The following is a 15,650-nucleotide window of genomic DNA, read 5'->3' on the forward strand; positions in this document are numbered from 1 at the left end:
CATTAGGATTTTGCTGGCCATTTCTGCGTGGTATGACTACGAGATATGGCAAATGGATGTGAAGACCTCTTTCCTTAATGGGAACATTGAGGAAGAAATATACATGGCGCAGCCGGAAGGCTTCATATCTTCTGGAGATGAGCAAAAGGTTTGCAAACTCCAGCGATCCATTTATGGATTGAAACAAGCATCCCGTAGTTGGAACAAAAGGTTCGACACAACTATCAAAGAGTTTGAATTTGTGAAAAACCCGGAGGAACCTTGTGTCTACAAGAAGGTTAGTGGGAGTGCAGTGACTTTTCTTGTACTTTATGTTGATGACATACTACTCATTGGGAATGATGTAGGGATGTTGCAGTCGACTAAAGTATGGTTATCCACACGTTTCTCGATGAAGGATTTGGGAGAAGCATCCTACGTATTGGGAATACGGATCTGTAGAGATAGATCGAGGAGATTGCTTGGCTTGTCCCAATCCATGTACATAGACACCGTTCTTAAACGGTTTAGCATGGAAGAATCCAAGAAGGGATTCTTGCCAATGTCCCATGGGGTTCGTCTCTCGAAATCCATGCGTCCTCAAACGCAAATGGAAATCGAGGAGATGAAAAGGACACCTTATGCATCCGCTATAGGAAGCATAATGTATGGCATGCTGTGTACACGACCTGATATTGCGTATGATGTAAGCGTCACAAGCAGATATCAGTCCGACCCCGGCCCAGCCCATTGGAAGGCTGTGAAGGACATTCTCAAGTACTTGCGAAGAACTCGAGATTTGTTTTTGGTCTATGGGGATACCGAGTTGAAAATAGAAGGCTTCACGGATTCTAGTTTTCAATCGGATGTGGATGACTCGAAGTCAAACTCGGGGTATATATTCAAAGTCAACGGAGGTGCCGTGTGTTGGAAGAGTTCCAAACAAGGCACGACGGCTGATTCCACCACCGAGGCTGAATATATTGCAGCATCAGATGCTTCAAAGGAAGGGTCATGGATTAGGAAATTCATCCAAGAGTTGGGTGTATTTCCGAACGCTAGCGATCTAGTACGGCTGTACTGCGATAACAACGGAGCCGTAGCACAAGCTAAGGAACCAAGAGCTCATCAGAAGTCGAAGCACGTGTTGAGAAAATACCATGTGATCCGAGAGATCATAGAGAGAGGTGAAGTCAAGCTAGACAGAGTCACCTCGGAGGACAATATTGCAGATCCCTTCACCAAGCCATTGTCAGGATCAGTCCACGAGAAACATCGAGAGTCGATGGGACTTAGATTTATGAGTAGTTGGCTTTAGGTCAAGTGGGAGATTGTTAGAGTAAGTGACCGGCAAGCCAACTTGTGGCTGTGGTCTTTCTCTTTTCTTTGTAATAAAACAATCGTTTTTCGTTCGTAATAATAAAATATCATATTTGGCATTCTATATCTGTTATCCCATGCAAGCAGCATAGATATAGTCCTAACGAGTTACTCTATTACTGTGAGTTGATCTAGTAGAATCGTGAGATAACTCAGCAATGTAATGTAACTGTTAAACCTTGTTCCTAGTCGATGGGTTACGCCAATAATGAGGATACCGGCCTTTCCCTTTTGAGACTAGCACTTAGTGTATGTGTACTGCGTCTCATCAGTCCTCGGTGTTGTGACATCGGCATACTTGAGTGGGTGCTCATACTGGATGAGTTCACTGAACTCCCTCGCCCTAGAAATCTATAAGTGGTTCTCATTCATCGAGTAATAGGTTTCTAAGATATAGTTGTACACCATTAGTCCTTAAGACCCAGACATCACCGTGACTTCACTAGAGGACCGATTGTATCGTGACCTGTCCCTGAGTCCCACCGCGGACCGCACCAAGGGCCAACGTTCGTGCAATCCGAAATCTAGTGTGAAGTCTGTGTATTGTAGTAGGGGATTCGAGCGCTTGAGTAGTCATGGATGTCCTGTGTGTTCTGACGGTTTATAATCCATGGAATCTCTGGCCAGAGTTGATAGTGGGGTGATTAGGGAAATGTGTTTCCCTAAGTCGCACACGAACGGATTTATAATACCTAGAACGTTCGCACGGTTATTGAACTTTATAAGAGGTCTCGGTGAACCAATGCCTCTAGTTCAATCGGGACATGTGCTACGAAGGGATCGTACTGTACGCTAACTATATCATAAGGTTCTTGCAGGCACTTCATTTGTATCTAGGGAATCATGATGCGTAGTTGCTAGACGCCAATCTTGATTCGTTGGGCACCGATTTGATCGGGATTAGGTAAAATGAGTTTTACCCTAATCGGGACTCTTGGGAGGAGTTCGTATAAGAACAATGTGTTGTTCGAATCACAAAGAGTTGTGAGCCCACGGCTAGCATACACCTGAACCATTGAGGGTCACACTTCTCGTGTAACATGGATCCTTGATAACAATGAGCATAGATTAATATGTTAATCTTTGCAAAGTTGGAGGTCAATATGATTGAGTCCAAGATTCGTGATTGTGGATTACGAGTCGGAATAAACGTGGAGAAAGAGAAATGCGGAATTTAGTGAACTTTCTAAATTGGGAAGTTTCCCGATTTAGCAAGTCCACTAAAGTGGAAGTTTCCAATTTTGGAAATTGGAAATTTCGAAGAGGCACTCGTATCGACGAGGACTTTGAGCTCGTCACAAATATAATTTTGTTATAATTTTGTGGACGATCGTTTATTAGAAACGAGGCCGACGAGGGAATGGGCTTAATGCATCAGTGGGTCAAGCCCAATGACTTAAGCCCGCTAGGGTTGAAAACCCTAGGTATAAATAGACCTCAAACAAGAGTTTGAGATCAGATTTTTACACAACAAACCCTAGCCGCTCAAGCCCTAGCCGTCCTCCCTCTCGGCCGTTGCTGCACCACCGCACCACCGCGTCCGCCGCCGGAATCCGCCGGTTTTTCCCTCTCCTTTCTCTATCGTATTCCCTTGTTATCTAACCCCTTTGTATCTAGTGCTACAGTAGGGGGAGATCCGTTTATTCGAGGTGAAACCTAATTGGAGAGGAGCTGCTGCCCCGACGGAATTGCCACACCACCGCACGCGCCGCTGCACCGCCCACGCGCCGCCGCCGTTGTCACGCACGCGCCGCCGTCGCTCCACCTACGGACCAGCTGCCGTTCGGTGGTGTTCCTGCAGCCCCGAGGAGTGGTAATCGCAGCTTGTACGTGATTGGTTCTTGATTTCGATTCGTTGAAATCTCACGCTACAAGAGGTAAACAAATCGAAACTGTCGTGGATTAATTCGAACATGTTTGTATGAATTGCAATTTATGACTATGAGTAATATGCGATTATGTGTTTCGATTTCATTAAATGATGTATAAGCATGTTTCGTGATTTTCGATTATACGTATTTTCAATTAAATCGAAAATTTACCATATGTATGGCGGAAGCGTTAATGTACGTTGACTATGTGATTAGTTTATGCATGTAATCGAAACTAGTTCGATATAAATTTTTTAAATTCCGCTGCGTATACATGCACGATCCCCAACACGAACATTACACACATTATGTCTATTAATGCCGATGGTGAATTACTTCAACCAAACGACATGACGGGCAAAACTTATTTATAGCAAGTTGATCATCAAGGACGAATTCTTGTAGTTGTTCGTTCACATCTTACAAAGAGAAGTGAAATCCTCTACAGTGTTATTGACATTGGTGTTGTACTTTAAACACCTTCTCCACATAGCACTTAGCTCTTGATATTAACCAAATAGAATTGCAAAAACAGATAATCCAATGTCAAGATATAGCTGACTTATCGGATACTAGGGACTCTAGAGGTGGCTCATGCAAGATTAAGAGGTGGCTCCCGTTGGGTAGCACTTTGCCCTGCACAACACTTAGCTCCCTGTACCCTGACGGTTAGAATCAAGAATTCAAAATGCTCAAGATACCTTAAGAGTCAACAAACTCTATAGAATTTCTAAGTCGTGATAACTACATAATCGTTTTACGTCGAGTAAGATAATCGTCGAAATTATTCCAGGTCGAATCCACAAGATGATATAACAATAGATGCATACATCTGTAGTCATATTACATGACATTGCCGAAACAAGGTCTATACCTTTAACCCTGAATTAACAATAATCATGGCCTATGAGTGAGAGGGAACAACAAGAAGCGATATGAAGAAGTCGAATCACAAGGTTTCAAAGGAATAAGAAACCTCACATAATAGGCTACCCAAATCGAGAAGTATTAAATAAGATGAGGAATCTCAAAAGAGAATGGAACAAGGAAATCCAGGCATTCAAACGAGATCAAATACCTCACTCGTGATCAATAGTGGGAGGAAGTAAGATAGTCAAGCAATATTGTATACAAAGAATCAAATACCTGAAAAAGTAGGTAAGCGAGATGCCGAAGTATTGAAATGAGATAAAGAGTTTTGAAATGAGATATGGGAGTTCCATTGTGATCAATAATAACAATGGAACAATACATGTACAAGAATTGAATTTTGATGCCAAAGAACAAGAATCTCAAAAATAGGTAGAAGGATTGATCCGACATGAGAATAATGACAATGGTATAGCCAAATCAAACGAGAATAGGGACCTCAAAGGCACTTAAACAAAATCACGAGATTTTCAAGAAAATTGGAACACGGAAAAATGAAGTAGTATAGATTAAGTAAAGCAATATTCAAGAAACAAAAAGTCTCGACAAATAGATTCGCCGAAACTATAGAGTGTTCAAAGAGATACAAAACCTCACAATCAGGTAGATGATTAAACCAGGCAGATGATCAAAGCAGATGGTAACATAATGAAGTAAGAAGCCTCACAAGAAAATGACCAAAGTCATGACGTATTCAAAATGAGCGAACGGGAAAAGAAGTCTCGGCAAATAGATAAGCCAAAACCATAGAATATTTAAAAAGGAAAGAAGGTGGAGATGGTAGCACAATAAGGTAAGGGGCTTCAAAAGAAGGGATAATTCAAACCATGTGGAATTTGAAGGGGTAGGAAACCTCACAACATTGGTAACCAAGACTATGAGGTATTACAATGAGATAAGAAAATTTATTACGATCCACAAATGAAATTAGACAGTATAGGCCAGCGAAGCAAAATTGAATTCATTGGAATGATAAGGAGTGAACAAAAGAACTCCCGAATATTTGGTTCACCGTAAATCAATACTCAAAACGAGATAATATGGTTTCGATAAGGAAGTCAAGTTATGAAGAAAAAAGGAATGGGATATCTGCAAGAAAAGGTGTTACCAAATTCAAGTGAGACTAGAAACCTCACTCGTGATCAACATTGGAGAATTGGGAGAATTGGAAGTCAATTGAAGTAACCAAAAGAACCGATAATCTCAAACTGCGTCTCAGGTTGTTTATGATAGATATTTCTACGGGGTATTCCTCACTATCTATATCAGTAATAGACGCTAAAGAATTATATCAATGCCTTTAATACTCGATTACTACCTATCTTCTCATTTTCCCAAGATTAAATTCATAGCTCTACAATTCTCAAAGATCCCTTTTCATCATCGCTCGGGCATCCAACCCAAAGCTTTACCAACCGAAAGCTCTACCAACCCAAAGCTCTGATACCACCTGTAGCGCCCCGCCCCGAGTAGCAGGCACCTCGTGGCGGAACACAACTCAACATGCAGTACATTCAATGATCCCAAATATTCTCCTCAAAATTTCGACGATCAAAACATTAAACCCCCAATATCTATACCATCGTGTTTACAACAGGAGGTTTTATTACAAGTCGACTTCGACAGCACTCACTCTATTACAAAATTCTCGATCAAAGGATTCCTATACGGAACATAAATAGAGATACTTATCGACGAGACTAATCGGAGGCATACACGAGCTTTAACTCTTAGTATGAAAATTTAGGTATAAATCTTTCTTTTACCTGCGCATTAATATCAGAAAGGAGAAATGAATAAGTCCGAATGACTTAGTGAAAAACATATGATCCATGAGTATGATGAGAATCAACAGAACAGAACATATATCGAGAGACTTTACAAGAATTTCATTAACAGGAGTTGAACATGTACAAGAGTGTAACATGTACGGCTTGAGTTCAATATTTGGTAGGGTCTCCAACCTTGTAACTCCCAACAAATAAAATCATATCACATCCTTATCCCTCCACTCCGTCCCGAGTGGCCACTCGGTCGGAAACAAGCAAGAGGCACGACCAGAACGTGCCGATTCGGCTCAAGAACATTTAACTCCAAACGAACGTGAGTCCAAACCATCAGGAGGTACCATTCGGAGACCAGTCATCGTCAGCCCAATACTGCCCGATCGTCTTGCCGAAATGGTCCTAGGGCCCAGCTCCCCCAAGAGCGTCCTCAAGGGTGGGGACAATAGGTTCAAGAATCAATATCATTCCTTTTAGGAATATCAAGTCATTCATTTCAAGAATCAATTCAAGAATCAAGTCAATCATTCACAAGATAAGTCACGATCATGATAATTGAATATCAAGTCTCAGGATAATGAACATGTTCGAGAATTCAGTTCAAGTCAAGGAGTGAATGTTCATGAATATGAGAGTCAAGAAGAACCATAAGTTCAATATCGGATTCCAAGAACGAGTATATCAATATCTCAATGAATTCAATAAACATGAGATTCAAGTTCGAGCCAACGAAATATTTATTCTCGGAAAGCATTCAAGACAAGATTTTGAGAATAAATATAGTTCAATATCGATTCAAGGAAAATGTTCAGGCCAAGAATAAGTATAAGAATTAACCGTTAACATAGCAACCAAGAGAAATGACAAGTTGAAGATTTCAGGAAACAGGATCAAGGTTCCAAGTTCGAGCCAAGAAAACAATATGCTCGCAGAACATTAAGGATTATATTTCAAGAACAAATATAATCAAGGTATCGAAGGCTTCAATATATACAAAATATTCGGTTCAAACAAAGGAGATATTATGCGCAAGAAAGAAATTGGATAAGGAGTCATAGTTTCTCACCTGGAGTCCAACGCTAGTGTTATAGAAGTGCTATAGAAGCATCGTTAAGCTTAAACCTTGAGTGAGAGCTTTACTACGCTCAACACCTATGAAAATATAAGAACTAAATAAGATTCCAAACACTAATATAGCCATATTACCATCCACTATATGACATAGTCAATTTCTTAAACATATACTAAGAATTGCTTCTCGTGGCACTCTATTCAAATAATCACTGCGATCGTCGTACCTATCCGAATGACCTAAATAATATATATAGTTAAAGATAACATTTGTATCTACAAGTTCACTAAAGACACTAATCCCAAACTAACAACATAACCCGTCCATAACAACCCCGAAAGATAGACACATAAACCTGCCAGATTTTCGTATAATTTTGTTTACTGTCACAGCCCGTTTGAAAAATCATAACAAATTGTAAGGTTATCCAAATTGTCCAAATAATACATCAAATGAAACGTGGAAGTTTAATATACAAGTTTAATGAAGGCACATAGCCCAAATTATAATCCCAACATATCGAAAAAAGTCCCGCATGAAGATACTCAAAACTGCCCTGTTTCCGGCAGATTACTGTCATCGGATTCCGACCTCTAAAACACGTATATTGAATACTCTAATTCGGTACAATTGAACACTTACTTATAGTTTACGATGTCCTCTACGAGTTTTGTGAAGGAATTATTCCCAAATTCTTACTCCAAACCCTTCGATTTTGGCTCCGAAAACAGGTGCGGCAGCAGATTTCATTATAGGTCCAGCGAGCAGGCTGAACTTCTCGCCCGATTCCGGCAACCACCGCCGATTAATACTACCGAGCTCCAACACCAATGGAAAGCTAACATCTCGAGGTTTCTAACCGTGTGTCCTGATCGTCAATATTCAACCTTTAAGGCCTCCGAGCAATTTATTCTTCAAAGGACCAAAAGCTGAAATTCAGATTTTGGACAGCTTATCTTCTTTGTCGGATTCCAGCCACCACCGCCGGCGACTGCTGCTGGAGACCACCACCACTTTAAATTTGACTTCCCAATATTTCTAATCATATGAGCTGATCATTAATACCCTTTGCTAAAGCATCCACGCAGCCCCGATTATGCTGATAATATGAATTGGGTATTTCAGCCAAGAATCAATATAGAGAGAGAGAGAGAGAAGAGAGGAAGATAGAGAGAAAGAGAGAGATGATAAGAGAGAGACGGTGAGGTAGAGAGACGGTGAGGGAGAGAGAAGAGTTGGGGAGAAAAGAAGAAACGTGGCTGCCAAAGGAGTATTGTGAATTGACGATGTACACGTCAATTCCTATCTCAAATATAAATTCTGAAAATTGGCTATAAGGCCAAATTGTTTTCTTAATTACTAAATAGATGCCACAACTTTAGATAATTACAATTCTACACTTCCCATCAAATTCGAGATATATTATAATCTCATATCGACACATATTAACTAATTAAATTCAATTATCCCCAGACTTAAACAACTTACATATTTACGGGGTGTTACACAAATAATGCTATAACTAGTTTTCGTTAAATTAAATAACAATCAATAACCCTATAAAAACGATGTAGAATTGACAACTCTTTTTATGTTGGTTTTTTTAACTTAAAATTCATGGTCTGTAAATGTGAAGTAGAAAAAAGGGGGAAAGCCAATCCCGCAAAATGTTTCCTCCGTCATCCGAGTCTCTCGCCTCCACCATCGAAGTAATTCTCTCCTCTACATCGTCCAACCATATCTCAAAATTCTCGCTCATTTCTTTGTATTGGAAGAATAAATGAAACCTTCATCCAATAATTTTTACAGTCAGCTCTCTCTCTCGCTCGACCAGTCGGCGCCATCTTGCTGATACTCTTTCCTTCTTGGCCTAATTGAATAATTGGTAATTTTCGTTCTCTATTTATCTGATTTTATGTTGATTTTTCTTTATTTAGTTTTTTTTTCTTTTCAATGAACCCTAATTCTACTAAATTGATTTGTTCTTTACTCTGTTTCTACAACAGAATATGGAGCCCTCTTCATTTTAATTTATTGGTGCAATTATGACTGTATAGAGATTGTTCTTGTACTCCTTTGCAGTAAATATAATCGGCTTGACGGTGAAAAAAGGTTGTGGCCTTCACCCAATTATTTTCTGCAACATACATATGATGTTTTTTTTTTCTTTTTCTCTTCGATTTTGGGTTCCATAATTTCTCTTTATCGGTGTACTTGTATTGTAACTACATTGGTATAATTCATAAAAAAAATTATGATCGATCGTCGATCTCCTTTGTAGTCTGTATTAACAATCTAAGTCATTACTACAACATGAATGGTCATTTTTAATCTCATAAGAAACTAGAATGGGAAACAAAAAGTGATTAAGGTATGTCCGATGTATGAATATCATCATTTGCATTGTGGATTCTAATGTAGAAGAAACACTTTTGTGCTTTCTTGCAGGACATTTTTTTAAATATTGGGATTCAATGTTAAATATCTATAACATAGGCTTTCACGTGTCTTTCTACTTTATAATTGTTTAGATGATATGCACTAATTCTTAATATATGATTCTGTTACAAAACTTGATATCTATTAAAATTGTTTGGTTTTCTATGTATTGTATTTTGAAGTTTGACTTTGTAGGCCATAGATGTATTGATGAAAATAGATCTTATTTTCAATGGGAGAAGATATACTAATTTTTTTTTTTACTTTGTGAAGAGTGATAACAGATAATTGTCAATTCACATTCTTAATAAAATTTCTTCAATTCTATTATTTTAAGTGCAAATATTTGTACATAGATACATCTGAATAGATGAGTATATGAAATCTTTTGATGAACACAATCTATAAATTTCGAAATCCCTTTTAGTTAAGTACATATATTATTCTAACATGACATCTTTAGCCAACATGTGATGAGAAATAGCTTAATGTTTGTATCTGAAGCTAGTTTTGGTCTTAGTTTTCAGGTTTGTTCTTTAATCTTAATTACTTATACATTCCTATAATTATTGATTATTTTGGTAGTGGTATGACTGAAAGCCCCCTAATATTTCCTGATATTTATTTTATATACTTTGCTGATGTAAATACTAATGACTTTTGCAGGGAAATTGTACGACCTTAACTATTTTTTTTACTCCAACTTTAAAAGAGGGGATGTAGTTAAATTTGAACTTGTTGCATATCAAGTCTTGAAAGCTAAGTGTATATCACTTTTTGATAATATTCTTGTTTTCCTTTAGCTTTCCATTTGTTGTTTAATGATACTGCATGTTTGGCTTCATTAGATTATTACTTTTTTTTGTCCTTGTAGATATGCTATAATACTTTTTTATTACTTGATTTCATTGATTGTTATCATGAAATGACGGTTATTGGAGAAATACAACAAAAGTCAGTGGTTCTATAAGTTAGGATGGTGCCGGGTTGAACACTTCACGAACGAATATATGGTGTTGGACTGACTGTGTAATTGTTAGTAACTTAGTTTAATCTGATGATTAAATTTAGGGATTAATATATGAGATTGAATATTTTGTCTTACAATTAGCTGAGTTCTATGTTTCTACTGTAACTTTCAAATATCACGTACCAAGTTTATTGGTTATTCTTAACAGGTAAATGAAGGAAACATGAGAGTCGATATCAGCGGAAGCTTGTTCTAGGGGTGTTTGAACGTGCAATTTTTATGGTTCCTGCTATTATTATGTCTTATTTCAAATAACTAGCAAAGATTATGGTAAGGATATTTACCATTTGGTGAATGGCATTAAATAACCAAAATGTAAATATTTTGTTTTTATTATCAATGCAAATTTTGGTTATGCTCCATATGATTTTATCTTTAGTATATTTATTGTTGTCCATATAATGTCATGTCGAAAATAATTATAACGTGAAGAAATAATAGCAAATTAAAATGCTGCAAAAGAAATTAAATAAAAGGTGTATAATTTGCACCAATTGAATGAAATTGCTATTACAAAATTAAATGTATAACATAAACACATTGCTATTACAAAATTAACTATAGCGTTTGGCTAAACGCCACAACAAGTGAATAATAGCGTCCGGTTATTAGCCATGAAAGTTAAACTACATCAATTGAAAAATGCTATGAAAACATATTATAGCGTTTAACCAACGCTAATAAAAATTCAATAATAGCACACAAAAAACGCTATCATAAAGTTCTCTACAATAGCGCTTCACCAACGCTATAAAAACTCCGGAGTCTATTATAGCTCCGGCAGACATAGCGTTTGTAAAAGCGCTATTAAAACCTACGATAGCATTTTTTGAGCGCTATAGATTACGCTTTATCTTGTAGTGTGAGCGAGTGTGTTTGTGCATGTTTGTTGATTTGTATTAATGTCCTAGGATTGTAGTTTGTGTTTTCTTGATCCTTTTTGCGAATGCACTTTTGCGTGAGTACTTTTGTGCATGCTTTTGTACTTTTACATATGTGCGTATATTTTGTAGCGAGTGTTTTGGTGCACGTTTCTTGATGCGCATTCGTGTCCTCGAACTGTAGCACGTATTTTCATGATCGCTTTTGGAATCCAATTTTGACCATGTTCGAACCCGAATTTGGAAATTTGACATTAGACAGGAATTGAAGCCAGCTAAAATAGCTTTCTAATGCCGCTGGAACCAGTTTATTTGGAGTCCGGATGAGAAAGTTATGCTCGACTTCGTGGACACTACCGAAGATGTTGAGGGATCATCTCTTCTAATTTGATTTTATTTTCCTAATTGCAACTCTGTTCTTACTCTTTGATCATTTTTGCTTCATGGACACCTAATTATCAAGTTTTACCTATAAGATACTAAATCCACCAATTAAAACAAAAAAATAAATTAAGCCATAAAAAAATCCACGTAAACGTAAAAACGTTGAGTGTAATTTCTACACTCTCCACTGTATCTTTTGTATTTAGTGTTTTTGCTATTGTGTGGTTATGCGTGTTAGAGTTGTAGTGTTGTATTTCGTGTTTTCAAGATTGTTGTTGCGAATGTACATTTGCGCATGTTTTTTTACATGTACGTTTGTGCATGTCCATTTGAGCGAGTGTGTTTGTGCATGTATGTTGATTTGTATTAATGTCCTAGGATTGCCGTTTGTGTTTTCGTGATCCTTTTTGCGAATGCACTTTTGCGTGAGTACTTTTGTGCATGCTTTTGTACTTTTACATATGTGCGTATATTTTGTAGCGAGTGTTTTGGTGCACGTTTCTTGATGCGCATTCGTGTCCTACAACTGTAGCACGTATTTTCATGATCGCTTTTGGAATCGAATTTTGACCATGTTCGAGTCCGAATTTGGAAATTTCACATTAGACAGGAATTGTAGCCAGCTAAAATAGCTTTCTAATGCCACCGGAACCAGTTGATTTGGAGCCCGGATAAGAAAGTTATGCTCGACTTCGTGGACACTACCAAAGATGTTGAGGGATCATCACTTCTAATTTGATTTTATTTTCCTAATTGCAACTCTTTTCTTACTCTTTGATCATTCTTGCTTCATGGACACCTAATTATCAATTTGTACCTATAAGATAGTAAATCCACCATTTAAAACAAAAATATAAATTAATCCATAAAAAAATCCACGTAAACGTAAACGTTGAGTGCTATTTCTACACTCCACTGTATCTTTTGTATTTAGTGTTTTTGCTATTGTTTGGTTATGCGTGTTAAAGTCCGAGTGTTGTATTTCTTGTTTTTAAGAACGTTGTTGCGAATGTACTTTTGTGCATATTTTTTTACATGTACGTTTGTGCATGTCCATTTGAGCGAGTGTGTTTGTGCATGTTTGTTGATTTGTATTAATGTCCTAGGATTGTAGTTTGTGTTTTCTTGATCCTTTTTGCGAATGCTCTTTTGCGTGGGTACTTTTGTGCATGCTTTTGTACTTTTACTTATGTGCGTATATTTTGTAGCGAGTGTTTTGGTGCACGTTTCTTGATGCGCATTCGTGTCCTCGAACTATAGCACGTATTTTCATGATCGCTTTTGGAATCCAATTTTGACCATGTTCGAGTCCGAATATGGAAATATGACATTAGACAGGAATTGTAGCCAGCTAAAATAGCTTTCTAATGCTGCCGGAACCAGTTGATTTGGAGTCCGGATGAGAATGTTATGCTCGACTTCGTGGAAACTACCGAAGATGTTGAGGGATCCTCTCTTCTAATTTGATTTTATTTTCCTAATTGCAACTCTTTTCTTACTCTTTGAGCATTTTTGCTTCATGGACACCTAATTTTAATTTGTACCTATAAGATACTAAATCCACCAATTAATATAGAAATAAGTTAATCCATAAAAAAATCCACGTAAAGGTAAACGTTGAGTGTTATTCTACACTCCACTGTATCTTTTTTATTTAGTGTTTTTGCTATTGTTTGGTTATGCGGGTTAAAGTCCTAGTGTTGTATTTCGTGTTTTTAAGAACGTTGTTAAGAATGTACTTTTGTGCATATTTTTTTACATGTACAATTGTGCATGTCCATTTGAACGAGTGTGTTTGTGCATGTTTGTTGATTTGTATTAATGTCCTAGGATTGTAGTTTGTGTTTTCGTGATCCTTTTTGCGAATGCACTTTTGCGTGAGTACTTTTGTGCATGCTTTTGTACTTTTACATATGTGCGTATATTTTGTAGCGAGTGTTTTTGTGCACGTTTCTTGATGCGCATTCGTGTCCTCGAACTGTAGCACGTATTTTCATGATCGGTTTTGGAATCCAATTTTGACCATGTTCGAACCCGAATTTGGAAATTTGACATTAGACACATACTGTAGCCAGCTAAAATAGCTTCCTAATGCCGCCGGAACCAGTTGATTTGGAGTCCGGATGAGAAAGTTATGCTCGACTTCGTGGACACTACCGAAGATGTTGAGGGATCATCTCTTCTAATTTGATTTTATTTTCCTAATTGCAACTCTGTTCTTACTCTTTGATCATTTTTGCTTCATGGACACCTAATTATCAAGTTGTACCTATATGATACTAAATCCGCCAATTAAAAAAAAAAATTAATCCATAAAAATATCCACGTAAACATAAACGTTGAGTCTAATTTCTACACTCCACTGTATCTTTTGTATTTAGTGTTTTTGCTATTGTTTGGTTATGCGTGTTAAAGTTCTAGTGTTGTATTTCGTGTTTTCAAGATTGTTGGTGCGAATGTACTTTTGCGCATATTTTTGTACATGTACGTTTGTGCATGTCCATTTGAGCGAGTGTGTTTGTGCATGTTTGTTGATTTGTATTAATGTCCTACGATTGTTGATACGATCCAGCCTATTACGCGAGGTAGTGCCGAGCTGGATGAAGGAGTTGATGACTTGGACGAGCTGCATGTGCCAAGAGGACCGATTACCCGAGCTCGGGCCAACCGCATTGAAGCAGCCATGCTTAACTTAGTAGAACACGAGCTCCAAAAGGAAGAATTGACGAAGTCTAGTTCGATCCCAACTGAGCTTAATTGGAGCGAATTATCGGGCCAGATTGTGAAGCAAGCCGAGCTCAAGGACTTGAGCCCGTCTAGTCATCCAGCCGAGAAGACGTGACTTGGAAAAGATGATTATTATTAATTTTCGTATTTTATTATTGGACAATTTATTTCTTGTTATTTAGAGTCCTATTTGGACTAGATTTAGTTTATTTCGTTATTTCCTTATAATAGATAAGTTAGGATTTATTTTCCTTGTTAGATTAGGTCTCTTTGACACTTATAAATAGGTTGTTTTAGGGTCATTATTATTTGGACGTTTTTAAGTATTATTTTGAGAGATTAAAATTCTCCTTCGTTGTTCTTCAACAACTCTTCGGGATATTTTGCGAGTGGATTCTTGTGAATTATTCTTAGCAATATAGTATTGGTTTCTGATTCATTATAATCACGGGGTCAATACTTCCATCTTGATAATATTGGTTTCTAGCTCTCTATAGCTACGGGGTCAATATTCCGAATTCCGCCAATCGAATCCTTTATTTTTGGACGTTCCGTTCTTGCTTCCGCATAAGATTATTGGGTCCCGTAACAAGTTCTACGGGGTTCGTATCAGTTGGTAACCAGAGCCAATTTCCAAGAAAAGGTTTCACCTATCCTTTTTTTTCGTGTCTTTGTTTTGTTTCCGTTCTTCGTGTCTTTGTTTTGTTTCCGTTCTTCGTGTCTTCTCTATCTCATCTTTTCTTGAATTCTGTTGTCTAGTGTCTTCGTCAAAAAAAAAATATCGAATTTTGCTTTTCTTTAAAGTTACTTGCAGCCCACGTTAGGGTTTGTTAGTAAAATAAAAAAAAAAAAACAAGAAAAAAAAAAAAAGAAAAAAAAAATCCGAAAAATATCTTAGAAAAACCGGATTCAGCCAAAAAAAAAAAAAAAAAAAAAAAAAAAAAAAAAAAAAGCAAAATTCGAAATTCAACCAAGGAAAATTCCTTGTAAGGAGTTTTAATAGATTTGGGCAACACAAATCAAGTTTTAATAGACTTGGGCAACTCCTTCAATATCTTGTTTCCTTGTCTACCTTTCTCCTAATTGAATTCCACGTTGTTTCTTTGTTTCCTATTCCTTTTGTTTCCTTTTACCATTAAATTCGAAATTCCTTTTATTTGCCTCCACATAATT

General features: G+C 37.3%; 1 long non-coding RNA gene across 1 annotated transcript; it reads left to right on the forward strand.

Annotated features, from left to right (window-relative positions):
• Positions 1–8,593: 8,593 nt before the first annotated feature.
• On the forward strand, positions 8,594–10,847 carry LOC148766426 (uncharacterized). The gene is made up of 3 exons (XR_016034970.1): positions 8,594–8,901; positions 9,023–9,128; positions 10,634–10,847. It is a non-coding gene; the product is annotated as an uncharacterized LOC148766426 (long non-coding RNA).
• Positions 10,848–15,650: the final 4,803 nt, after the last annotated feature.

This window comes from Erythranthe guttata, chromosome 12 (genome assembly GCF_056151865.1).
Source record: "Erythranthe guttata isolate IM_541 chromosome 12, IM_541, whole genome shotgun sequence".
Taxonomy (NCBI): domain Eukaryota; kingdom Viridiplantae; phylum Streptophyta; class Magnoliopsida; order Lamiales; family Phrymaceae; genus Erythranthe; species Erythranthe guttata.